Genomic DNA, 26,447 nt, shown 5'->3' with positions numbered 1-26,447 from the left:
TTTTTACAGAAAGAGAATCCAAGCATTTTGAGAGGCTTTCAAAGTATAATTTCAAATAGATATTTTAGGAAAGGGATTGAAGTTGTGGATTTTGTGCTTATTGATGAGTTACTTGTTTTAGTGAGTTTATTAAGCATTCATTGTACAGTAGCCCTGCTAGTCACTGCAGAAAAATCATTAGTCAACAAGACAAAAATAGCTGTCTTCAGTGAGCTTAAAACTGTGACTTCGTGGGCGCGGGAGGCGGGGTTTACGTTAGGTCTGTGCGTACCGAGGCGGCACCTGGCCGCGGTGCGCGCGGGGCTGTTCTGTTGCGGCACAGAGCTCAGCACCTACTGAGTTTTCAAGGACCTACGACATTCTTTGAGACTTGAAAAAAACATATTCATAGGCTCCAGAAATCGGGGAGTGGGAAACCCCTGCAAATTCAAATTAATAAATGTTTAAAATTCTATAAAAGGCATATCAGTCTTACTAACTGGTAAGCTTCCTAAGCCCCATAAGTTTTATCCTATTTAGAAAGAGCTTACAGGCTCTCCTATATTTCAAGAATTCTCAAATATAGACACAGTGTTTGCTGAGCGAGCTGATGTTATCTCTCAGCAAAATGAGAATTTCAGAGCAAAATTCTAAAATTCCTTTCAAACATCTTACAGGAAAAATTGCGTGTGCCGTGGTATGAGAACGCACTCTAACTTGTTCTAACGTGGGACAGGGTCTCGTTCTGGCCTGTGAGCTTCTGAAAACAGCCCTGAACATGGGGTCGGTAAGAAGGACATTTAGAAGAGGCGGTGGCCCAGGAGGTCATCTGGCCTGAATGATCAGGAAGGGCTTCGTGTTGGGGACAGACGGACAGCAGCACTCTGAGGATGTGACGGACTTGAATGGACAGAACTAACGAGAGTGCATTTTGGGCAGAGATCAGGTGGTACACAGGAAGCCCACCCCACTCTGCTTGGAGGGCCACATGCATTTGGTGGTCATCTGGAGAATTCTGCCTGTGCGACCTCATGCAGGATATTTCATGTAACGAGCCTCTTCCTCTGTCCTAGAAGGTGGCTAATACCCCTGGGAGGGATTAGAGCTTATGGAATAGCGTGTACGTGTACGAGGCAGCATGCTGCCTGACCCGCGGAGGGAATGCAGAGGTCAGCGCTAGGCTGCGGTTTGGCTGGAGAATCGTGGTGTTGACAGAAGTCGTGGGCTGTCAGCCTTGAAAGACAGCACAAGCAGTCATTGCTTTTTGTTGATAAAAAGAACATAATTTTACAAATTCACTTATCCTGTTTAAAATTCACTTTTAAATGTTCAGATAGATACCAAAAAAATAACTAGAGTTTAAATGTGCTTTCCTGCCTTCTACATTTAAAAATCCGTTTTCTGGTCCCTTTGTAAATTTCATTGTAGTTTCTTCTAGTCCCAGTGTCTTGTGACACTTTGGGACTCCTAGCCAGAAGACAGTTTGGGGGCTCTGCGCTACTAATCCTTCTCGGCAACACCACCCCCCTTGTTTTTCTCCCTCCTAATTGCTCCCAGATTCTCTGGGTGGTCCATCTGCAAACTAGATAATGGTGGCTGCTGCTCTCTGCAGAGAGACCACGCTGTCCTGCTGTCCTGCTTGGCCTCCTGAGAGCTGCTCACAATTGTTCTCTTACCACCTTTGTTTGCTTCCTTCACACCTGCTTAGATTCCTGTGTACTCTGCTGTCCAGGAGGGGTGGAGGGTGGAGACTTCTTCGGCTGGGTTCCTCCTTCTGAAGATTGTGTAGACCCCTCCTTGAGCCTCCTGAGTATTTTTGTCTCTTCTCGCACCTTCCAATTCCTTCTTCCTCACTCCTGTCCGATGTCTCAGTTTACTTGTGTATCTCTCTAGCTGTCAGCCTGGCACATAGCGGAAGCTCTGTAAGTGTTTGTGGACCGACTGGTTGAAAACACCTAGGTCCAGTGAGGTGGCCGTGAGGCAGGAAGGTGGCCCTGCAGCGTCAGACGGGCTGGCAGGCTGGTGCTAGTGTGTTGGCTCCTGCTGAAAGTGGCCACAGAGAGATGCCCAGAGAGATGCTGACAGTCACCGCTGTCATGGAGCCTCTAGGGAGAGGGCAATTCATCTCAGTGCTTAACGATAGAGCTAACGTAGAATCATGGACGGAGAGACCCATGCAAAGGTGCAGAGGCCCGGAGCGGGCGCTCCCGACTGCCCACAGCCCTTCCTGCCCTCCCGTGCCAGCCAAGCCCCGGCACCCGCGACCCTCGGCATCCCTGACTCAGGGGGCTCGGGTCTGCCGCACTCCTGAGGGCCCCTCAAAGGACATTCCGCCGAGTCATAAAACGTAGGTCCAAGGTACTGGCAAATATTCCAGCACTTTTTCTTAGGAATGTAGTCATAGAAAAAGAGAACAAAAAATCGTCATGTGTTGTTCTTAAAAACCCTCTGTGCCAAATTTACAATTACAATTTTGAAATGGTAGCTAGAGATTCTAAGTTTCCCTGTATTTCTCTTATTCATTCAATAAAATACTTTACCCTCGCATGTTATTGAACTTGTCTAGTCCCAAACATGATTCTGTTAAACATTAAATTTTCATTGACGTGCTTCTGTACTTTTGCGTTAATAAACCTCGTCTGCCGAAATTAACCTGTGGAGTTGATAACAAGGAAAGGTGAGATCAGAGGATTCGATATCCGGAAAGTAGAGTGAAGTAAGACAAGGCTTTAGGTAACTAATGAAAATGTTTGTCTTGATTTTAGTTTGCCCTTGTTGAAGGAGTGCTTTTCTCCAGGAGTTGTTTGTGCACCTCGTCGGCACGAGACACTCGCTACTGTTTGGGTCGGTCGGAACGCCTTCCCCGCCGCGTGCCTGTTCCCCGCCAGGAAGCAGGGTGGCCTGCTGTCCCCTGTGCCGGCTAGTCTGCCACGCATACGGTTAGCGCGCGTCTAAAATATGAGACGCTAAATGGAAGAAAATTCCTTTTTTCCCCATGTTTTGGTAATATTTTCCCCTCTTTATTTCTAAAGTGTGAGTCACACGGGTTTCTTTTTGCTAGTGGAAGAAAATCTACCTGTGTCCACTTACCTTTACAGCTATAATACAAACAAATGCCTAAAATGTCATGTACGATGACAGACATTTTTCCCCTTAATTTTTTTTTTCTTCCTTGGTGTGAGGTGAGCGGGTGTCCTGTAATGTTTTAGGTATTATGGCAAGGAAGAAAAAAAGTGAGTATGTTTGTTGAAAACGTGGAGTTTCCAAGTTCTGTGTAGTCTGATACACAGCAAGGACACCCTTGTCGTGGACTGTCTCTCTCTGTTCATCACGGGTGCTGGGATGGGCGGGGCCGGCCGGGCGATTTTCTCATTTTCTCCCGTTTCAAGGTCAAGCAGTCCTGGTTGCTGCCTCTGCCTTCACCGGGCGGGCGGGCGGGCGGTGGATTCCCTTTCACTTAAGTGCCTTCCCCCAGCGTAGCTCCCTCTGTGCCTTCGGGCCAGGTCGCCGTGTGACTGGCGGGCGATGGCCTGGCCTCCCTTCGGTGTCGTGTTCCCGTGAACACTGATGCGTGGCTCTGTGACCGGCGCTGAGGCGCGCACAGAGTAATCGAGACAGCCCATCGCGCCAGGGAATTCGGGAGGGAAACCTGAGTCACTCTGCCAGGCTGCGGCCTGGTGCCGTCCCGGCTTCCGTCTCATCAGGGCTGATTCCAAACAGTCAGACTCTGGTCCGCACCTCAGCTGGGGATCTGCGATCCGCGGAGTGCTATCTGCTGAAAGCCAGGGGCAGAGGCTGCAACACAGCAGCACGGTTTTCAAACAAACCCAAGACCGTCCCTCCACTCCGGGCAGCGCTCTCCTTGTGCGCCTTCTAAAGCCAAGTACATTAAAGAAACAAAAAAAAACTCCCCAATCCATTTCCAGTGAGCAGTAGATTCCGAAACACCCCTCATGCTTTGATCTTTAAACAGAAATCCTTTGATCTTTCAAGTAATGTTTTAAAAGCTCTTCGGTATCCTCACACCTCCGAGTCAAAGCCGGTGCAGCCGCCGAGGTGGACGAGACTCTGTGCGAGACTGAAATCCGAGCTACGCGGCTTTTCTGCGCGGTACTCCTCCAGCATTGACTTTGTGTCATTTCGGGAAAAATAGTTTTTCTCGCAGTATTGGCCGTTGGCTTTTCGTGTCTCTGCCGTCGCTTCGCTTTCCTCCCACACTTTTCTCCCAAAATATCTATTAGGTTTTTATTAGCCAAAAGGATAGGAAATTATGGCATCATCTCAGCAAACCTCTCCAGGCCAGGTGGCACAGGTCTGCTGCCAATGCCTGGTTAAGGTTTATTTTATTCCAGCTGCGTTTTTTTCCACGGCTGTGTCATGTAGCAGAGGAACGAGCACACACCGTGCAGACAGACGGGCCTGCGCTGGCTGCGGCTTGGCTGTGTGACCTCGGCCAGGTTATTAACTTCTCTGAACTGTCATTTTCTCAGCGTGCATTTGTTTTGAGGTTTAAACGAATAATACATATTAAATCTGTAGCATGTGTAGATGTTCAGAAAGCGTTAACATCCATCTCATCCCCTAACTTAAAAGCTGAATCACAATTAAATTTTACTGGCCATTTTTAACATCTAATGTTTTAACTTGGAGAAGATGCGAACACAGCAGCCTGCCTGGTTTGCGTCATCAGGGTACGCCCCCTGGTCTAGGGTAAAAAGCCAAAATCCGGCTGAACCCCAGGCACATCAGAGTGGTGTGGGCTGGACAGCGGTGAGTTTGGGTTTGGGGGTGTCGGGCGGGGGTCTAGTGAGTTCAAAATCCCGGTGGTTTCCCAAGTCAGCCTTTGGAGTACCGCTTCGAGGAGCTCCCCTTTGCAAAGAAGGGGGTGTACCCAGCCCAGGCTGTCCCCTCCTCTCCGGGCTCTCCTGCTGGCCTGCCACTGGGCGTCCACACGGGCAGCTCCTCCTCAGAACCAGCCCTTCCTGCACCATCCCCTCTGTCTCGACGAATTGCTCCCACACCGCAGATTCGCTCTGTCTTCGCGTCCCTGGGTGCCAAGGTCTCACCGTCTTCCCAGTGTCCTGTCCCTGAGGCCAGCTGCTTCTGTCCTACGCGGCCATTCTCCCGGTGCCCTGCTGTGGTGCGTGTCCCTCTTCACTCCCCCTTCCCTGCAGCTGAAGCACAGCCTCACCAGGCCACCTTCGCTGCTCGCAGCCTCTGATGGTCGCCCCCCACCCGCTGAGCCCGGCGTAGACCAGGCCACGCAACATGTCCGTAGGAACCTCAGCCTCCGCCTCCCCTCCCTCCTCATACCGTGCTCTTCTGTGTTCGATGCTGCCCTTGGCCCTTCTCTGTTGACTGGTTTTATACAGTGGTGTTGGCGCTGCGTCCTGGGCACTGGGCCGAGCCCCGTGGACAGTGGGACAGCCCTCATCCTGGAGGAACTTGCAGCCCTGGGGACAAACACTTTCTCATGTCACTGACTTCCCCCGTGATGTCAGCCTGAGTTTCCCTGAACACATTCATTTTTAAAGTTTTCTTTTCATTATTAAAATGTTCAAACATATATAGTAGCAGAGAGATTGGCACAGCGAACTCAGGTAGGTCCTCACTGCCCAGATCTAACGGTCCCCAGGATGTTCCCACAATTGCTTCATCTAGTCCTTTTTGCCCCATTCTGTCTTTGCTAAATCATCTAAAGCAAACCCTAGATATCACAACAGATACACATACTTCAGGCCGCCTCTCCAAATATTCCATTAGACATTATAACGTCTATTATGATACATAGTATGCTTGTTTATTTATTAAATAGAAATATTGTAACTCCAGTGCCCATGATCACATCTCATGAATTAACAATCCCTTACAGTTAATCGAATATCCCGTCCATAAATGGACTTTCCGGATTGCCTTGACCCTGCCTTTTTAGGGTTGGTTGGTTTGAATGAGGACCTAGGCAAGGTCTGCACATAACGTTTGGTTTCCTTTTTTCTCAAGTCTCTCCTACTCTGGAGCAGTTCCGCCTTCCTTGCTTTCGATGCCGTGGAATTAATAGACACTGTGCCCCACTTTATTTTTATCCTAAACTGATCGCTACGTGCTGCAAACGAAAGTTTCCTCATGTGCAGAAGAGGGAACTAAGCCTCGGAGAGGTGGCATCACCTCTGCCCAGTGTCACCCAATTAAAGAGAGAGGCAAACCCACACCTTCTAACTCCACCAAGCCAAGATGTCGAGAGTCACCCATATGCTTCCATTTGCAGTTTCGTCTTTGTCAGAGTGCCTGGAAAGCTGCAGAGCCCCACGGAGACCAGGAGGGATGCCCACCTGCCAGCGGGGTGTGGCGAAAGGGGCCAAAGCCTGCCGGTTTGGTAAAGCCCCGTGCAAAATTCCAAGAAAACTAGGGAATAGTGGTTGCATGTTGTTGCCTTTTAGACCCCTCCATGTTGGAAGAACACGAACCAAGCAGAAAAATCCCACCCTCCCCCTAAGGAATGCAGAAGCCAAACCATCAGACACGTTCAGGGAAAATGAAGGCAGAAGAGTGCGTGAAAGTTGTTCACTGTTTGGATTCGGTTCAGAAAAGGGAAGTCTTGTGGAGGAAAACAGTTGCATCCAGAATCACCTTCATGGAGCCTGCTGTGTTCTGTGAAAGAAATTCATTAGAGGCTGTAATCTCGGGGAGGGAAGAACTGTGGGCGAGACCTAAAGCCAGCAAACATTTTAGTTTTAGACAACAGGCAAGTTCTTGGGAGAACAACTGGAGAGTCAACAACACTCCCAGGCAAGGCTGGCTGACAAATGCCGGACAGGTGAGGAAAGGCATTCGGGGAACAAAGGGCGTGAATGGTGCAGGAAAGGGCAGGGGCTGACCGGATTACCCAGGTGGAGTTTCTGGGGGCTGTTTGCATCCTGGGCAGGGCAGGGGAGGAGGAGGAAAATAAAGTCTTCAGGGAGTAAAGCACCTCGTTAGCATTTAGTTCATGCCTAAGCTGCCTGTGTCAACTAAAAGTAATTGATTCTCTGTTATTTTAAGGCCGTTAAATCCCAAGAGCCTTTTGTTGTTGTTACTGACTGATGTTTAATAATTTTTTAAAAATTTTTTGTAAATACTGGCTGTCGTTTATGATAAAGCAAGAGAAAGACTTCTGCTCGCCTTTGCAGTGGTGCCTTCGCTGGGTTAGGAATCTGATCCAGCTGAGCTGAGCCCACCGGCCCATCTGTAGGAAATGCTTGGAGAGAGAGTGGGGCGGGGAGGGTCAGCCGGTTCCTCGTGACGTGAGGAGGTGAGCGTGGACGGAGGACCAGTGTCAGTCCCTGGTTTGCCGGGAACACAGCCGCGCACTGTATTTCCAGAATGGCTGGAGGGCGTTCATTTTTTAAATTATGACAATTTAGTTTCGTGTCAACTTCCCTTATTTGCCAACAGGACTTTTTCTCAAGAATCATTTTCACTAATGAGTTTAATGTCAGCACCAAGCTTAACGAGTGCTGACGGCTTGTCGCGTCCCTTTTAAAGTAGTAATGAAATATTAACACTTGACGTACTTTTGTACTTTTTTTTTTCGGTTTTTGTTTTTTTGGAAGGATGGTTTTATTTAACCCACTTGAGCAACAGTAGAAACATTTGAAAGCAGATTTGCAAAAACACAACACAAAATTTTTTCTTTTGTCGTGTAGGTCATACAGTTTGCATAGTGATATTACACATTCCAGGCAGGGATTAGTTCTTCAAGAGGTTCTTAGAAGATCTTCGCTAATCGCTTTTCTACTTCATTATCAGTGGGTTGTTTGCTTTTCCCTTTGACCCCTTTTCTTCCCTGCCTCCAACTGCGACAGACCTCTGAGAGTAAAACATTCCAGACAGCTGAAAAGAGGTGACCAGGTACAGCCATTCCGAAAGTGAGCTCCAATTTAGATGTAACCCGGAATAACCAGATTCTACTGTTTGCTTCTCAACGTGCCTCTCCCTAAATCCTCAGAGAGCCTGAGGAAGGAAGTGTAGACTGTCTGGCACCCGGGAGTGCAGGGGTGACGTGATTTTATACTGCATTTGAAAGAATTACTGAATCCCTTGGACGCATTGGATTGTCAGAGAAAGAAAGAAACTTCAGGAGAAATGTTGGAAATTTTTCATTTACATCTGATGGCTGCTTTTGCACACAGCACAGCACAGAGCACGTGTGCCCAGGTCCCAGGCGTAGGCTTTGTTATAAGGTGCAGTAGTTCTGTCTGTAGAGCTGGCGCTTGGAAAACCAGGCAAGGCCCAGTTTGGTCACGGGTGAATGATATCATTGACTTTGTAATTGGGAAGAACTTGGAGAATATGTAAACATTATCACCAGGAGATGGTCATTGTGGCAGCATTGTGGCATTGCTACTGTGTGTAGCAATAGATTTAGTGGACTTTTGCAGAAATTTGTCTATTAATAGGAGCAGGAAAAAACTCTTCTTGGGTCTCACAAAAACCTAGGCTGGGTCTCATGCTAGCGTACCTGCGAGTACATCCTTCTGCAGACCAGGACGCAGGAGTGACTGTTTTCATAGAGCCTGGGCTGTGAGCTATTCAGTGACTCTCGGTTAAGTCTTCCCTTTCTAATAGGGCAGTGATAATATGATTATTCAGTGTTTATTCTCTTTCTCCGGCAATTAGGATTGGCTCAAGGCCCCTTAGGTGGTGGTAATTGGGGATTCACAGTTACTAATGAGTAAACATGTTGGCTTCATAGCAAATAGAACCAGTGATTGGCCTAATACGGAGTGAGTCATTTATTCATCCCTGCAGCAGACATTTATTGAAAACGGAGGAAGTGCCAGGCCAGGCTGTGGCCTAGAACAAGAGAGACGGTTCCCACTGCGTTAGAGCTCGCCTGCCGGTGGGTAAGGACATGGAACAGGAGCAGAAGTGGTGACCGTTAGGAGGAAAACGAAGCTGAGTGTGTGACTGGGCGGGGTGGTCAGGGAAGCCACCTCAGATGACACCGTAGGGGAAGAAAAAAGTAAGGTCTTTTCCTCACCAATTGCAAGGCTCACAGCTGACTCCTCTACGACAAGGAACAGATTGATAAGAAGCATAACAAACTTATCAAAGTTTTGCGTGACATGGGAGCCTTCAGAATTGAAGACCCAGAGACCCCGGGAAAACTGCGTTTTTATGCTTTGGTCCGAAGAAGAATGGGCAGTCGTATGGAAATGTGATTGGACAAGGAGGGGGTACGTCCTAATGGTAATTCATCGACTCTGGAGTACTCAGTAAGGCCTGTCTGTGTGGCACCCCCTCCTGCTGAGGGTGGGGCAGGACCCCTTTGGAAGGAGGGTCTTGTGATCTACTTTCAGGCAAGGTAGGTCAGCGAATTCCTTTATAACCACACTTCCCACTGAAAGGAGGGGTAGATCAGAGTGACCTTCTTGCTTCTGAGGTCCTTCCAATCCCTTTCAGTTCAGAGTACTCTGGCGTAGTGTTTTCTGAGGCCTGACAACAATTAAACTGAGTCCTAAATAAAACAGGCAGCCAACCAAGGGAAGATCTGGGGAAGGAGCTTTCCAGGCAGCAGAAAGAGGTGGTGGGAAGGCCCCACGGGGAACATGCTTGGTGTGACCAGCGCCTAGAAAGTGAGAAAGTACAGGACAAAGTCACCTAAGAGGCAGCAGTGGCCACATCATGCAGGCCTTTGTGAACAAGGATAGAGCGTCTAGACTTCAGCCACCAGGAAACATTCCCTTGGGAAGGGTTTAAGCAGAGGACATGCATGACCCAATTTTTTAGAATTTTTGATTACCATACCATTTTAAAGCCATGGAATCCCATTCTCAAATAAAAAGATTAAATAAAATCTCAAGTCGGGTTTGATGACATCGGTCTATAATCCCTGCTACTCGGGAGGCCGAAGCAGGAGGATTGCTTGAGCCCAGGAGTTTGAGGTCACAATGATCTATGATCATGCCATCATACTTCAGCACTTCAGTCTGGGCAACATAGCAAGACCCCATCTCTAAAAAAAAAAAAAAAGATTGAGTAAAATCTCAGTACTATGTATAAACATATAAACAATATTCGTATGAATTTATTATACATGTTCAAATTAAGACATTTATTTGTTTTAAAGTCAATTAGTGGTAGAGTGAGGTGATTTTTCAAAATGATAAAAATTTGAAGTTAGTGTTAGGGAAGACAGTCTTAATCATCTATCTAAGTTGCCCCTGTTTTCTTTTGGGTTATATTGAGAAAAGCCTTGATGTGTAAAGACTAGTTGCCAATTTTAAGTGTTTTCACAGTTTACCTTGTAACCTCAGACTATTTCTCATTTTTGTTCTTGATTATATGTAGTGTAACTGTTACTTAAATTATGAAATTCTTATCATAAATGTACAAGTCACATAAAGAAGCAACCAACAGTTTGTGCAAACACTAAAACTCTCTGAAATAGCATCATGTGATAATTGTTCTCTTGTTTTACGACTGACTTATGCAGACAGGAACATAGATCAGGTAATGCACTTTGAGCAAAATAGGCTAATAGCCAGTATTATTTTATATGAATGGATTCATGAGAATGCTTATTTGAAAAATAGCTATATAGAATTACAACCTTTCTAATCAGTGACCTATTTGCAAATTCAAAAATAAGTACCTTTAATCTGAGACCCTTACAGAAGCAAGTTAACTTGAAGACTTTTGTGGTTTTCAATACATTAAGATTTTATGAGTATTATATGAAACATTTATGTCCTTATTTTAGTTAAATAATTTTTAGGAAATATTCGATGTGTGCAAAATGCAATTTAAAAACTGGTGGTTGAAAGAATAGTAAATGGTGTTGTAACCCTAACAGCATGTATTAGCTTTATATTTCAATTTACTCTCAAAATCCAGATGCATACATTTCTCAAAAAATTTGAAGTCTTTGGTCAGAATATACATGTTAGAGAGAGTAAAACACATTTAATTATTTTGATATTATACATTTAGTTTAAGAACACAAAATGAATAATTTATAATCTTGGTATTTAAATTAAAAGGTATAATTTAGATAAGACTTTACATGTGCTCATTGAATTTACTGATAAATATAACTTTATAGTCCTAGTGGAATCAAAATTTCTAAATTCACCCATGTATTTCTCTTTGCCAGTTCATCAGAAATAGTCAAACATTTTAGATGGAAGAAACTTTAGATAGTCAAGGTATTTCTGGAACGAAGGTTGTTTTGTTTATGAAAGCATTGATCTGTCCCCCAGACCTTGTGTCCTCCCTCCTCGTTATATCCCACCTATTCAGAAAGCATTTGCTTTTTAAGAAAGGACCAAGGACAGGAACCCGCTGAAAACACCTTTGTCATGTGGAACTTGGGCTCATTGTCTCAGCCATCAGCTTTTCAACATCCTCACAAATCTACTGAAAAGTGAAGAATTGTCCAAGTTGTCACAGACCGGAGACAAAGCCCTTTTACACGTTCCCAATTCGCGCACAGTGCCTTTGACATGCTGCGGAAGATGACGGAAGCAAAGCACTCGAAAGCAAAGAGCCGGCCAGGCTGGGCTGTCTGCAAGCCCACTGCCATGTGGCTGGACAAATTGGTCGTATTCTGTGATTAGACATCTAAAGATATTATGTGTACTGGAGCATTTGAGACACAATGACATTTCAAAATAAAATCCAAATGAGCTTTTTATTTGACAACCCAGAGTCATGGCGCAGCCACACATTTCTGCTACCTTTCGGCCTCCGCTTCTTGGCCCCATAAACCATGCGGTCGCAATGCAGCCAGCTGAAGATAACATTTCTGCTGCGCCTCAAGGTTTTTAGTTTCTTTAGTATTTGGAAATGACAATTCACTTGTGACCTCAAAAACAATTGATTTGTGTCCGTGCTGCTTTGCAAGGAATGTCTACAGACGAAGTGCAGCGTCTGATTCCAGATATATCAATTTCTTGAGGATCTTCGGGGAATTACTCCATTAGGCCAGCAGACATCCTCATCTGTGTACTTTACATCCTGGTTCCTGCTGTTGCATATGGGGCAACTTTTTCTTCTTCTTTTTTAGGTAATATTCTCAAAGGACATAACCACATCATTCCATCAAGTTTACTTCATAGTTTGTGTCCCTGCTTTACTCTTTGCATTTGTTTCTTGAGCACAGCAGTTTATACCACGTGTAGGTTTTGGGTTTTCTGACTTTTGTTCTTTTATAGCTTTGTTGGAGCAAGTCCAATTTATGACATCATTAGCAATGTATCGGCTCCGGGACGAACCTTCTGTGGGTCCATTTAATTTTCTGTGCTACTTTCATGTTAGCATCAGCAGAAAATATTTTCACATTTCTAACAACTGACATATATATTCAGCCGTGTTTCTCATTTATTTTTACCATTAACAAGAACAACGAAAGAAAATGAAGTAACAGCAGCAGAAGAAAAACCTGAAAATGAAGTTAGTGGTGAAATTTATAATTTTTTTCCCAAAATTTTGTCCACCTAGCTGGGAACAGCATAGGACATAATACTCCCTTAATTATTTTGCCTTCTGTAAACCATTATCCATTTGCATCCTAATCCTTACACAATGTTCGCACAAAACACCTGCTGCGCAAGGAGCATTATGATTTTTAAGAAATGCGTGTAACTGGGCATATCCTGTTGTCAAGAACTGTGTCCTACTCGTAGATGATTTCCCTTATAGAACCTTGGTGAGTTTTCTCCCTCATCTTCAGGGCTCAGCTTGGACAAAAGTAGAGCTTCTGAGAATCTTCCACACCTGGTTCCTCTCTTGTGGTTGTTAAAGATGTCAGTGTTGTCATCCTTTGCGGTGAGGCCAGTGCAGGCAAGAGGACGTATCAAACCCTTCCGAGTTGCCAGAGATGCAGCCGGGTGGTGGAGAAATGAGAGTAAGGTAATGAGGGCAGGTGAGCAGATGGAGAATGGAAACGCAATGCAAAAGTGTTTTAACAAAGTGATGGAGAGACTTCCCAGAGAACCCAGGGCAAATCAGATCTCTTACCAGGTAGGGAAGCAGGGGAAGAGGACTCTGGCTGCCGAGAATGAGTCAGTAGATGTAGAGAGTTATCTGAGAATGAAGAAAAGCTTAGTATGATGGGGCTGAGACTCCATACATGTGGTAAGAGGTGAGGCTGGATAAGTAGGTAAAGGCCAAATCACATGACCGGTGATGAAGCTGGAGCTTTATTCCGTAAGCCACCAAAACCCTCACTTACAAGAACTAGCTGTGGGATGAGACCTCACAAGTAGAGAATATCAACATGGGCTACTTGGCCTCTGCTTCAAGGTCTCTGCAAAAACAAAGTGACATGTCACCAGAATTCCTCTCTGCCGTGCAGGTTGTGCTAGGATGTGCATATTTCATCTGAAAGTGTCTGAAAGTCACCCCCTCCTCCACTCTAGAACAATATACATGACAGAAAGGTTTCCTTATGGTGACCTCATGCCGTTTTGAGAGAAAAGAAAAATTTTAGGTTAGCTACTGCCTTGCACATAAGCACCAAGCAACCAAATGTGCAAATTTAGAATGAGGCCTCCTTGGGCTGACCCTAAAGTACCCTCCTGCCCTAGAGTTTATGGCAGAGAACGTTATTTATCATACAGGACCAAAAAGGAGCTGTTTATTTAGTAGAAATAAGGTCTGCTGGTTACAAGAATGGAAAAGAGAGTAAAACTAAGATTACTATTAGGAATTACATCCAAAAAGTGCACATTAAAACGTGACTACTGGATGTGTCTCAGGTCAGAAAGCCAAGGATAAATAGCTGAGTTCCATCTTTCTTCCACGTCGTATCCTTTCAATTCACTCTCCTCTGCCTGCTCTCTCGCCTGAGCATATACTCTGGGTTCCTTAAAGTCTACCTTTAGGCCAGTGGTTTTTAATTATTTTGGAACAAGAACTTTTGTGTCAGTAGAGGATGCTTTCAGTTGCAAATAACAGAAACCCCAAATCAAACCGACCCTCAGGGTGGGAGAAGTGCTTGGCTTGTTTAATTTGAACGTCGCACGGGAGGACAGTCCTGGTTCATGCATCCCCAGCCAGAATGTTATCAAAGACCCACTGGTCTCCTTCTGTCTTCTCATTTTGCCCCCAATGCTTTATATTACACTGAGTCTGTCCCCTGGCCCCTGTCATGGTCATAGGGAGGCTGCCTCAAGTGATGGGGACTGTGAAAATCCTTGTTCACCGGTGGAGAGGGGCATTTGCCCTGACAAGCGGTTAATAGAAGTTCCTGTTTTCCTTGACAGGACCATCTTGAGCCAATTCCTATAGTCAGGGAAATGCCGTGGCGGATTGGTCTGGACTGAGATTACCAAAGCCCATCCATTAGGAGAGTGGGGTGGGGGTGTCTCCCTGACTGAGAGCTCTTTGCTGGGAAAGAGAAGCAGTGAATGTTGGGGAGAACGTTAACATGTCTACTCCAGGCCTCCGGGAATCTGAAAAGCTGTGCACTATCTCCCTATGTGTTAATTTTGCATTAGATTTTGAGGAGAGTCACTAACCTATTGAGGACTGTCACTCTTTATTTTTAGCTTCATTTAGGTATAATTGATCAATAAAAATTGTATGTATTCAAGTTGCACAATGTGATGTTTTAATATACACATATTAATACATTGTGAAATGATTACCACAATCAAGCTAATAAACGTATCTACAGTTTACAAAAAGGTAAAAGCTAAGGAACCTCCTTGTTTGTGTGTTGAGAATGCTTAAGATCTCTTTTAGCAAACTTCAAGTGTATAATACATTGTTGTTAGCTGTAGTCACCATGCTGTGCGTTAGATCTCCAGCACTGCCCATTCATCTTAAAATGTCTGTTAAAAAAAATTGAAAAAAAAAAGATCTCCAGGACTTACTCATAACTGAAAGTTTGTACCCTTTGGCCAACTTCTCCCACACCTTGACCCCTGGTGGTAACCACCCTTCTACTTTCTGAGTTCAACCTTTTATAGACTTCACATACGTCAGATCAGGCAGTATTTGTCTTTCTGTGCCTGGCTTATTTCACTTAACAGAATGTCCTTCAGGTTCTTCTACCTTGTCACAAATGGCAGGATTTCCCCCTTTTTATGGCTAAATAGTATTTTGTTGTGTAGGTACCGCATTTTCTTTACCCACTGATGGACACTCAGGTTGATTCCGTGTCTTGACTGTTGCGAATGATGCTGCAGTGCACAGGGCAGTGCAGATGTCTCCTCGATATACTGGTGTCATCTACTTCGGGTACATACCCGGTACTGGGATTGCTTCCTCATACGGCAGTTCTATTTTTAATGTTTCGAGGACCCTCCATACTATTTTACATAATGGCTGCACCATTTTACATTCCCACCAATAGTGTATGAGGGTCATTCTTTATCTTAGAAAAATAACATTGCTTCCCAGAGGCAGAGAGACACCTGATTCCTGGGTTTCAGCATCCTCCTATGTGGTTCGTCCCTTCAGGAAGTACAGTGATCAGACACAGGAGATAAATTGTGGTTTTAAGTTCTTATTTTTTTATAACTTTTATGGGTGATCTACAGAGAGGCCAAGTAATAATATATGAACAATTAATTTTAAACATTCAGCTCATTCCTTAAAAAATGTATAACCCAAAGGTTTTCTTTTTCCCCATTGAGAAAGGAAGGGGAAAGAAACATGGTTTCCCTCTGCTGTGCCTCGTGTGCTGTTATCTTCTACCACGTCTTTCAAACACCATCCTCTCCTCCGCTGCCATGAATCTTTCCACAGGCCACAAGGTACCAAGAGTAAGGTGACGCAGGGGGCAGGCTCCCATTGTGGGCCCAGGTGAGCCTCTTCTGTAGAACTCTCCTCCCAACTGGAAAATACGAACAAGCAACGATGCACACGGGCATCTTATTTTGAAATTTTAAAAGAAATGGTTTTCCAGAGATGCTGGGTAGGTTTAGCAGCCGTTCTGCCTGGAGGAAGGCAAGGGTCTTGACCTCTGAGGAGCCCGTTGGCATTGTCTATCCACGTGCTGATCAGGTTTAAGTAAACCCTGCATTAAAAGCAACGAGGAAAGACACTGGCAAAGCCAGAGTGCCATCGCCTCACTCCCCGTCGCCACCTTGAAGCCTCTTTTGGAAACATGAGGCCCAGAAAGAATTGGAGATGTTGCCAAGACCACCCATAACCACCAGCCATGTGGAGCCGGGGTGCTGTTTCTTCGCCCGCTGCAGCCGAGACCGCAGGCACGGTTCTTGATCTGGACACGGCGCCGGCTCACTGAATGCTAGTTTCCCTTTCCGTTTACCTTAAATCTCAACAGTAACACGACTGAAAAGAAAAAAGGCAGCTGTGGCTTGGGTCCTGCTCGTTCCACTTAGAACTTTCCCCAGGTGCGACCCCCTTGAACAATGGCTGCACACTTGCTCTCTTCGCGTTGCTGACTTGAAAACCCACTATTCACTTTCCCCTTCGGCTGGATACCGCCGGTGACGCAGACTTTTTTAAAGAGTAGTTTTCAGATATTTAGCCCAACTTCTTAGCCACAAGAAACAAAGTCATAAGTATCCTTATGGGGTTACTAAAATGACATTTTAGCCCCAATGACAAAGCCACTCAGCCAACTAACGGAGACCTGTCACAGGTTGGTTCTGAGAAGGGCCCAGCTGAAACCCTCGCGTGTCCCGCTCTGCCTGAGCGTGGGTGCGCGCTTGAGCTTCAGGTGGCGCTGGTCACGCCCAGTCCTGCAGGACTGCGAGGGTCAGGTGGCTCCTTTGCTGTGAGTGTGAGGACGCTGGGTGCCTGCACCTGCGCGGGGAGCTGGTAAAAGGCCTGACTCTCGGGGGTAGGGGTGGCAGCTTTCTTACTCCTCCAGCTCAGCCTCCAGCCTTCAGTGCCGTAATTATGACGTGGCAAAGTCTGGGTCCCGAGCTGCATCTCGGTTAGGTTACATTCACTGCAAAAGGTGGGGGAGTTCAGATGCACACAAATTACTTTTTCCGTGGCTTTTTCTGCATCCACCCAGGACTTAATTGCTAACGCCACCTCCGTCCGCGGGGGATGAGGTGGGGGAAGGATGATAGGAACATGCTGCCAAACGTTTGCTGCAGTGCTCAGGATCACAAATGCCTCCGCCCCTTCGTGACGGCTTATTTACCCACAGCCCGCCGTATTCCAGAAAGGACTTTAAGCTGCTCAAGAACTTGAATAAAGAGTTATAGTTTTAAAAGCAATTTCTCAAAGTCCTCTGGCTCTTTCCATGGGCTGGGCTGAACTTTGAGTGATTCACCCATAGTCTGAAGTCCTATAAACAAGTACCCTAAGCTGAGATCTACAAAATGTTCTACGTGCAATTCTAACGGAGAGAGTGTATTGTATTCTCCACTGATTGGGCAGTGTGTTTTCCCAGGGAGACAGCATGAAGCAGGCACCTGCATCCACTTTATTCTTTTCCTCTTTGCGAGTTTTGCACCGGCTGTCAGCCTGTTTGTGAACTCTGGCAGGACATGGAGGTCAGGCTGTGCCAAGCACCTTGAACCCTCATTATCTTTAATTAGTGTTTAGGAGGTTAATCGGTGGTGAAGCTCATCTTTCTTTAATTACTTCAACAATTCAATCAGGGGGTCCTTACAGCCAGCTTTGAATTATTCTGTTTGTTTGGATGCTTATTTGAATTTGTTAAGTTGGATGTTTACTGCCCAGACCTTATCTGCATTGAAGGAGGGGCTGGGAGAAGAGGAGAGACAGTATGGGGAAAGTTATTATTATTATTTTTGCAATTCACTTGCAGCGTAATGAGCCTATAAAGTTTGCTATTTTAAAAGAGCGTAACAGTCATGAGAGAGATGTCAGTGGTTTCAAACGTGATCCAAATCTTCTTAATCTCCAATAAGCAAATTTGTTTTATTTTTAATATAAGCACAAGTTCATATTCAAAGAACCTAACTGAATGAAAAATACCATTAAGTTCCTACCCCATGTCTTTACCTTTACATATTAGGTGCTTGTCAAGTCACGTTTAATTTTCAGTGTTTTACCTGATAAAGTTACCAGCCTTGGGAAATTATATTCCGGCATGGAAGCTTCCTTGTTCAAAACTGCTTCTTAATGCTCTGCTGACATGTCCCTTTGCTTCTTCCTAGCACCTTGTGCTATTTCTCTCCTGCATTTATTATCTGTGACCATCAAACACCTTAAAGATTACCTATCTTTGCCTTTTAATAAATACCTTTCCCGTTCTCCCTTTCTTTCCTCCTTCATTACTTCCGTACACTTGTCCCTTAAATGAGCTATTGTTCTCATACATCATGGAATGGTGAACTTTGGCTAAAATTATGGTTTCCACTGAACAGGAAATTAGAACAACTCTCAGTACATTATGGTCTGAGAAGTTTCTACTCTTCTTTGGCAAAGTCAGGATGTTGACGTGGTCGTCCTGTGGCCCTGGACGTTCTCCTTTTTAAAAAGAAAATTCCTTAGACCAGGTCCTAGAAGGTCGGCAGGCCAGCTCCTCCCTTCCCCTTCTAGGAAGGAGTGGAGTCTTGGGATGGCTCCAAGGATGTGCTGGCAGGAGGAAGACAACGGGCCCGTGGCCTTGCATATTTCCATCGTTGTCTTTGCTTTTGTATGTGAGCCCAGGTTGCATTTACTCCTTCATCTCTTCATTCCTTCAGTCCCTCAACAAGTAGTTCTTGACTATCCGCTAGGTACCAGGCATTATTTTTGGTGCCTACCCTCACAGAACTTACATTCGAGTGGAGAACACAGACAATAAACATGAACTAGTGAAAAGTATGATATAGAAAAACAAAGCTGGGCATGGGTATAGAGGGTAATAAAGAGGGGAGGGTTTTTTTGTTTGTTTTGTTTTTTGAGACAAAGTCTTGCTCTGTTACCCAGGCTAAGTGCAGTGGCCTGATCATAGCTCACTGCAACCTGAAATTCCTGGTCTCAAGTGATCCTCCTGCCTCAGCCTCCCAAGTAGCTGGGACTACAGGCATGGGCCACCATGCCTGGCTAATTTTCTCGCTGTTTTGCGCAGGCTGGTCTTAAACTCCTGATCTCAAGCGATCCTCCTGCCTCAGTTTCCCAAAGTGCTGGGATTATAGGTGTGAGCCACTGCACCTAGCCAAGGGAAGGTTTTATAGCAAGCTTGTCTGAGTGAGCCAAGGGAGAGAGCTGTGTCCATAGGAAGTACATCCCAGGCAGAGAAAAAGCAACTGTGAAGACTTTCAGGTGGGAAAACATTTAGAGTACTCCAGGAACTGCAGGGAAGGCCATGTGGCCGGAGCAAAATGAGAGACCGGCAGCATAGCAGGAAATTGTGGTTGAGAGGAAGCCAGGGTCTTTGCATGTATTGTATGATTTTGAGCAGATAAATGGCATGGTCCTATCTGTGGATGGAGAATATTAACAGCTTTCTGCTTATAAAACTGCATCTTTGTCATTAACACAGTGCTTTACCACTGTGGTGTTTTGTTTTGTCCTTTCCCCAAATTCCCCTATTTGTAAATGCACGGAGTCTGAACTATTCCTCACGTGGTCACCCGGGCCTTTTCAGCCCACCACACAGCATTTTGCCTGGGGCCTCCCTGGGTCAGCCAGGTGCCCTGCTAATTCATCTGTTCCTAGCAGCCCCGTGACTCCAACCTGACCTTTTCATAGGCTCACCAACAGGACCACGGAGCTAGCCTTCTTTGAGAGGAGCCTCTCTACCTCATTGCACGTCGTGGAATGAGGTAATGGTTTCCATATGTGCCGAGGCTGTCATTCTACTTCTCTTTTGCCTGCTCAGCTAATGAGGTCAGAACGGCTCTGCCTGGGTTGGACAGCCTCCCCTGGGGTAGTGCGCCTGCAGGAGACACAGGAGGGAGTCACCCACCCCCTTAAACAAAGCTCGGCGATATAGCCTTTCTTAGCACTGCTTAGAAAGGGATAGCTGATAAAAGCCATTCTCACTGGTGTTAGATGATATCTCATTGTGGTTTTGATTTGCATTTCTCTGATGATTAGTGACATTGAGCATTTTTTCATATGTTTATTGGCCATTAGTCTGTCTTCTTTTGAAAAATGTCTGTTCATGTCCTTTGCTCACTTTTTAATGGGGTTGTTTGATTTTTTCTTGCTGATTTTCCTGAGTTCTATATAGATTCTGGTTAACAGCCCTTTATCAGATGTGTAGCATGCAAATATTTTCTCCCATTCTGTATGTTGGCTGTTTGCTCTCATGATAGTTTCCTTGGCTGTGCAGAAGCTTTTTCATTTGATAAGGTCCCATTTATTTATTTTTGTTATTTCTGTGATTGCCCTTGGGGTCTTCATCATAAATTCTTTGTTTAGGCCAATGTCTATAAGAGTTTTTCTAGCATTTTCTTTTATAGTTTCATGCCTTAGGTTTAAGTCTGTTATCCACTGTGAGTTGATTTTTGTGAGAGGTGAGAGGTGTGGATCCTGTTTCAGTCTTCCACATGTGGCTATCCAATTTTCCCAGCACCATTTATTGAATAGAGATTCTTTTCCCTGGTGTATGTTTCTGTCTGCTTTGTCAAAGATTAGATGGCTATATGAGGATGGTTTTATATCTGGGTTCTCATTTCTGTTCCATTGGTCTATGTCTCTGTTCACGTGCCAGTACCATGCTGTTTTAGTTACTATAGTCTTGTAGTATAGCTTGAAGTCTGGTAAATTGATGCTTCCCAATTTGTGCTTTTTGCTTAAGATTTCTTTTGCTACACGGGGTCTTCTCTGGTTCCATATGAAGCGTAGAATTATTTTTTCTAGATATGCCAAAAATGATACTGGTATTTTAATCGGGACTGCATTGAATTTATAGATCACTTTGGGTAGTATAGATATTTTAACAATGTTGATTCTGCCAACCAGTGAGCATGGTATGGTTTTCCACATGTTTATGTCCTCTGCTGTTTCCTTCCTCAGTGTTTCACAGTTCTCCCTGTAGAGGTCTTTCACCTCCTTAGTTAAATATATTCCTAGGTATTTTATTTTCTTTGTTGCTATTGCAAAGGGTATTGAGTCTTTGATTTGGTTCTTAGTTTAACTGTTGTTGGTGTATAGGAATGCTACTGATTTCTGTACATTGATTTTGTAACCCAAGACTTTGCTGAATTTGTTTACCAATTTCACCAGTCTCATGGCAGAATCTTTGGGGTTTTCTAGATATAAGATCATATCATCAGCAAAGAGCAATAGTTTGAAATCTTCTGGCCCTATTTGGATGCCCTTGATTTCCTTCTTTTGTCTGATTGCTCTGGCTAGGACTTCCACCCCTACGTTGAATAGAAGTGATGATAGAGGGCAACCTTGTCTGGTTTCAGTTTTAAGCAGGAATGCTTTCAATTTTTCCCCTTTGAGTATGATGTTGGCTGTGGGTTTGTCATATATGGCTTTTATCATTTTTGGGTAAGTCCCATCTATACCTATTTTGTTAAGTATTCTTATCATAAAAGGGTGCTGAATTTTCTTGAATGCTTTTTATGTATCTATTGAGAGGATCATATGGTATTTGTTTTTATTTCTATTTATGTGGTGAATTACATTTACAGATTTGCATATGCTGAACCATCCCTGCATCTCGGGGGTGAAGCCCACTTGGTCATGATGGATTGTTTTTTTTGATAAGCACCTAAATTCGATTTGCTAGGATTTTGTTGAGAATTTTTGCATCTATATTCATAAGGGATAATTGGTCTGTAGTTTTCTTTTTTTGTTGCATCCTTTCCTGGTTTTGGTATTAGGATGCTGTTAGCTTCATAAAACGTGTTGGGGAGGATTCCTTCCTTCTCGATGTTGTGGAATAATTTCTGCATAGGTACCAGTTCTTCTATGTAGGTCTGGTAAAATTCAGGTGTGAAACCATCTGGTCCAGGACTTTTTTTAGGAAGGTTTTTTTAATTGCCACTTCAATTTCAGTACTTGATATTGGTCTGTTCAGGAATTCTTTTTCTTCCTGATTGAGCCTAGGGAGGCTATGTGTTTTTTAGAATTTGTCCATTTCCTCCACATTTTCCAGTTTATGTGCGTAGAAATTTTTATAGTATTCATAGATGACATTTTGTACTTCCATGGTATCAGTTGTGATTTCTCCTTTTTCATTGATGATTGAGCTTATTAGAGTCCTTTCTTTTCTGCTTCTTGTTAATTTAGCAAGAGGCATGTCAATTTTGTTTGTTTTTTCAAAGAACCATCTTTTTGTTTTATTAATCTGATGTATAGTTTTATTTGTTATCAATTTCATTTAGTTCTGCTCTGATCTTGGTTATTTCTTTCCTTCTGCTAGGTTTGGAGTTGGTTTGCTGATCCTTTTCCAGTTCTTTGAGACAATTCATTAGATTGTTGATTTGTGATCTTTCTGTCTTTTGGATGTAGGCATTTATGGATATAAACTTTCCTCTCAGGACTGCTTTAGCTTTGTTTCACAGATTTTGATAACTTGGGTCTCCTTTATCATTTAGTTCAAAGAATCTTTTGATTCCCATCTTAATTTACTCCTTAACCCAATAATTGTTCAGCAGAAGGTTGTTTAGTTTCATTGTCTTTGTGTAGAAATGAGAGTTTCTGTTGATTTCTAATTTTATTCCACTGTGGTCTAAGAAGATGCATGTTATAATTTCTATTCTTTTAAATTTGTTGAGACATGTTTTGTGGCCTAGGATATGGTCAGTCTTAGAGAATTTCCCATGAGGAGATGAGAAAAACATATATTCAGTGGTTTGAGGGGTAGAATGTTCTGTAAAGATTTTAAAAAATGCAATGCATATGGATTGGCAGAAAGTGGAAAGAAGAATCATTTAGATGGTAATCTAATAGAATAGAATTTCTGAAGGGTTCCTGGCTTTAGGGTATATAAAATAGATATAACTCTTCTCTTGTTGGAATCTGAGGCTGGAAAACCTATTTTGTTTTTGTTTTATTCTTGTTATTTTCCCCTGTTCCATAAGTGTGTTTAACTGAGGTAAGGTTTTTGATACTACAAAGACCAACGTAGGTCTGGAATACACTTGAGCCCAAAAGGTTCCCATTTCCTAATGTTCAAATTATAATGAGTAAAATAAGTTACCAGTTGAGGCTATGAAATATCATTCTGTAATGAAACAGGTTAGAATTTCAACAGCCTGGTAGATTGGTAGATGTTTGGCCTCTCATGAAGGAAAGGAAACTTTGGACTAATTTTTTTCTTAAGGGATCTGTCACATCTATGTTCTGAGATCTGCCCAGCAGCTAATTTAAAAATAAGTTTCTAAAAATACTTACTTGTTTTTGGCTTTCTTATAGTGTCAGCTGTGATTCCTATGAGCTGTAACTATTGACAGTATCTAAAAATCAGATTTGCAATTATTTTCTGTGTACTCTTTGCTCCTGTTCTTTGGCAGTTGTATACACGTGATTTTTCAGGAATAGCTTCCCAACAGAAATGTGGACACAAGAGTTTATTTTTCCCCAAGATAATCCTTCTCAGGTCTGCACTCTCTCCTAAGACTGATCATTTGTTGAGACAGGAACATAACACCTCCTCTAGGATTTGTCAGCTTCTAAAAAGAACCTGTTTGTAAGGACTTGTATGTAATTGGGTTTCACCATCATTATCTAGGAGGCACCAAGACTGACTTACCTCTGGTGAATTTTTTATGTCCACATAAACCTTTCATATCAGCAGATCCCAGCAAGCATACCTGCTTAAGCCAGTATAGAACAATAAAAGCAAAGAGGGTGATTTAATGCCAACATCCAGCCACTGCTGGAGAAATAAACTGTGAAAAGGGCATTGTTGCCAACAGTTCAGGTGATGGGAGAGAACTGACTTTGATTTGGGACCTGTTCCCCCTTTTTGTGTTTTTTAATTATATTTTCTTTTTAAAAAAAAATGTAAAATTTACATAGCATAAAATTTACCATTTAAAGAATACAATTAAGTGGCATTTAGTACATTCACAATGTTGTACAACCATCATAACTATCTAATTTCAGAACATTTTCATCTCTCCAAAAGGGAACCCCATATGCTTTAAGCAGTCACACCTCATCCCCCTTCCCCTCCCCCTGCCCTACATCCCCTGACAACCACTAATCTGCTTTCCATTTTTATGTATTTGCCTATTTTAGACATTTCATATAATCATACAATACATGGCCTTTGAGATTGGGCTTCTTTCACTTAGCATAATGTTTATCCCTTTTGTAGCATGTATCACTGAATCCCTTTATATGCTGAATAATATTCCATTGTATGGCTATACCACATTTGTCGGTACCTTCATCAGTTGATGGACATCTGAGTTGTTTCCACTTTTGACTCTTGTGAATAATGCTGCTGTGGATATTGTTGTAAAAGTATTTGTTTGAATCCATTTTCAATTCATCTGGATATATTCCTAGTAATTGCTGGGTGATATGGTAATTCCATGTTTAACTTATTGGGGAACAGTGGACCATTTTATGTCCCACCAAGTAATGTGCAAAAGTTCCAATTTCTCCACATCCTCTCAAACATTTGTCATTTTCTGAGTTGTTTTGGTTTTTTATAGCCATCCTAGTAGATGTTAAGTGGTATCTCATTGTAATTTTGATTTGCATTTCCCTAATGACTAATGATGTTGAATATCTTTTTATATGCTTGTTGGCTATTATGTATCTGCTTTGGATAAATGTCTACTCAAGTCCTTTGCCCATTCTTTAATTGGGTTCTTTGTCTTTTTCCTGTTAAACTGTTAAGTGTTATTTATATATTCTATATACTAGGCCCTTATTAGATATGACTATTTTCTTCTGTTTTGTGGTTATCTTTTCACTTCCTTGGTAATATCCTTCAATACACAAAAGTTTTTAACTTAATGAAGTCCAATTTACCTATTTTTTTCTCTTGTTATTTGTGCTTTGGGTGCTAAGAAACCATTGCCAAATCTAACGTCATAAACATTTACCCCTATATTTTACTCTCAAATTTATGTTTTTAAGTTCTTATATTTATGTCTTTTATTAATATTATTTTACATGACAAATCATAATTGTATACATTTCTGGAATACAAAGTGATGTTTTGATATATGTCTACCATATGAAATTATTGAATTGAGCTAACTGACATATCCATCACCTCACCTACTTATTTTTTGTGGCGAGGCATTTGAAATATACTGTTATTTTGAAATCTATAATGCATTGTTTTTAACTATAGCCAACCTTCTGTGCAATAGATCTCAAAACTTATTCCTCTTGTCTAACTGAAGCTTCATATCCTTCTACCAACATCTCCCCATTCCTTCCCTACCCCACCACCCCTAGCCTCTAGTAACCATCATTCTATTTTCTTACTTCTATGAGTTCAGATTTTTTAGATTCCACATGTAAGTGAGATGATGTGATGTTTATCTTTCTGTGCCTGGCTTATTTCACTTAACATATTGTCCTCCAGGTTCATCCATGTTGTAGCAAATGACAGGATGCCCTTCATTTTTAAGCTAAAGAGTATTCCATTTTATGTATGTGTATGTACATTTTCTTTGTCTGTTCTTTCACTGATGGGCACCTGGGTTGATTCCATATCTTGGCTATTGTGAATAATGCTACAAGGAACATGGAAGTGCAGATATGCCTTCAATATATTGATTTCAATTCCTTTGGATTACATACACAGAAGTGGGATTACTGAGTCACACAGTATTAATAGTTCTAGTTTTAATTTTTTTAAGAACCTCCATATTGTTTTCCTTAGTGGCTGTACTAATGTATACTCCCATCAGCAGTGTACAAGGGTTTCCTTTTCTCTGCACCTTTGCTAACATTTGTTAGGTTTCATTTTTTTGAGAACAGCCATTCTAACAGGTGTGAGGTAATCTCATTGCGGTTTGAATTTGCATTTCTCTGTTTAGTGATTTGAGCACTTTTTTCATATACTTGTCCATTTGCCTATTTTCTTTTGAGAAATGTCTGCTCAGGCCCTTTGCTCATTTTTTAATCTGGTTATTTGTTTTCTTGCTATTGAGTTAAGCCACTTATATATTTTGGATATGAACCCCTTATCAGTTGTATGGTTTGCAAATATTTTCTCCCACTCTGTGGGTTGTCTCTTCACTCTGTAGATTGTTCTCTTTGCTGTGTAGAGCTTTTTAGTTTGTTGCTATCCCATTTGTCTATTTTTGGTTTTGTTGCCTATACTTTTGGTTTCCTATTCAAAAAATTATTGCCCAGACCAAAGACATGAAACTTTTCCCCTATGTTTTCTTCTAGTAGCTTTATAGTTTTAATTCTTATATTTAAGTGTTTTATTCATTTTGAATTATTTTTGTATATGGTGTGAGATAAGGATCCAGTTTTTCCAGCACCATTTATTGAGGAGACTCTCCCTTCCCCATTATGTGTTCTTAGTACCTTTGTTGGAAATAATGTAAATGCATGGGTTTATTTCTGGGTCTTCTATCCTATTACATTGGTTGATGACTCTGGCTGTTTTTATGCTAGTACCATGCTGTTTTGTTTAAAACGGATTTCTAAGATATTTT

General features: G+C 42.9%; 1 protein-coding gene across 1 annotated transcript in view; it reads left to right on the top strand.

The window, feature by feature from the left end:
- Window positions 1-26,447, top strand: part of LOC105814782 (phospholipid-transporting ATPase IB) — a 478,735-nt gene that overhangs the window by 441,329 nt on the left and 10,959 nt on the right. The window lies entirely within an intron of this gene.

The sequence above is a fragment of the Propithecus coquereli genome, unplaced genomic scaffold (assembly GCF_000956105.1).
Source record: "Propithecus coquereli isolate 6110/MARCELLA unplaced genomic scaffold, Pcoq_1.0 Scaffold306, whole genome shotgun sequence".
In the NCBI taxonomy this organism is placed as follows: Eukaryota; Metazoa; Chordata; class Mammalia; order Primates; family Indriidae; genus Propithecus; species Propithecus coquereli.
This window is presented reverse-complemented; position numbering and strand designations above follow the sequence as displayed.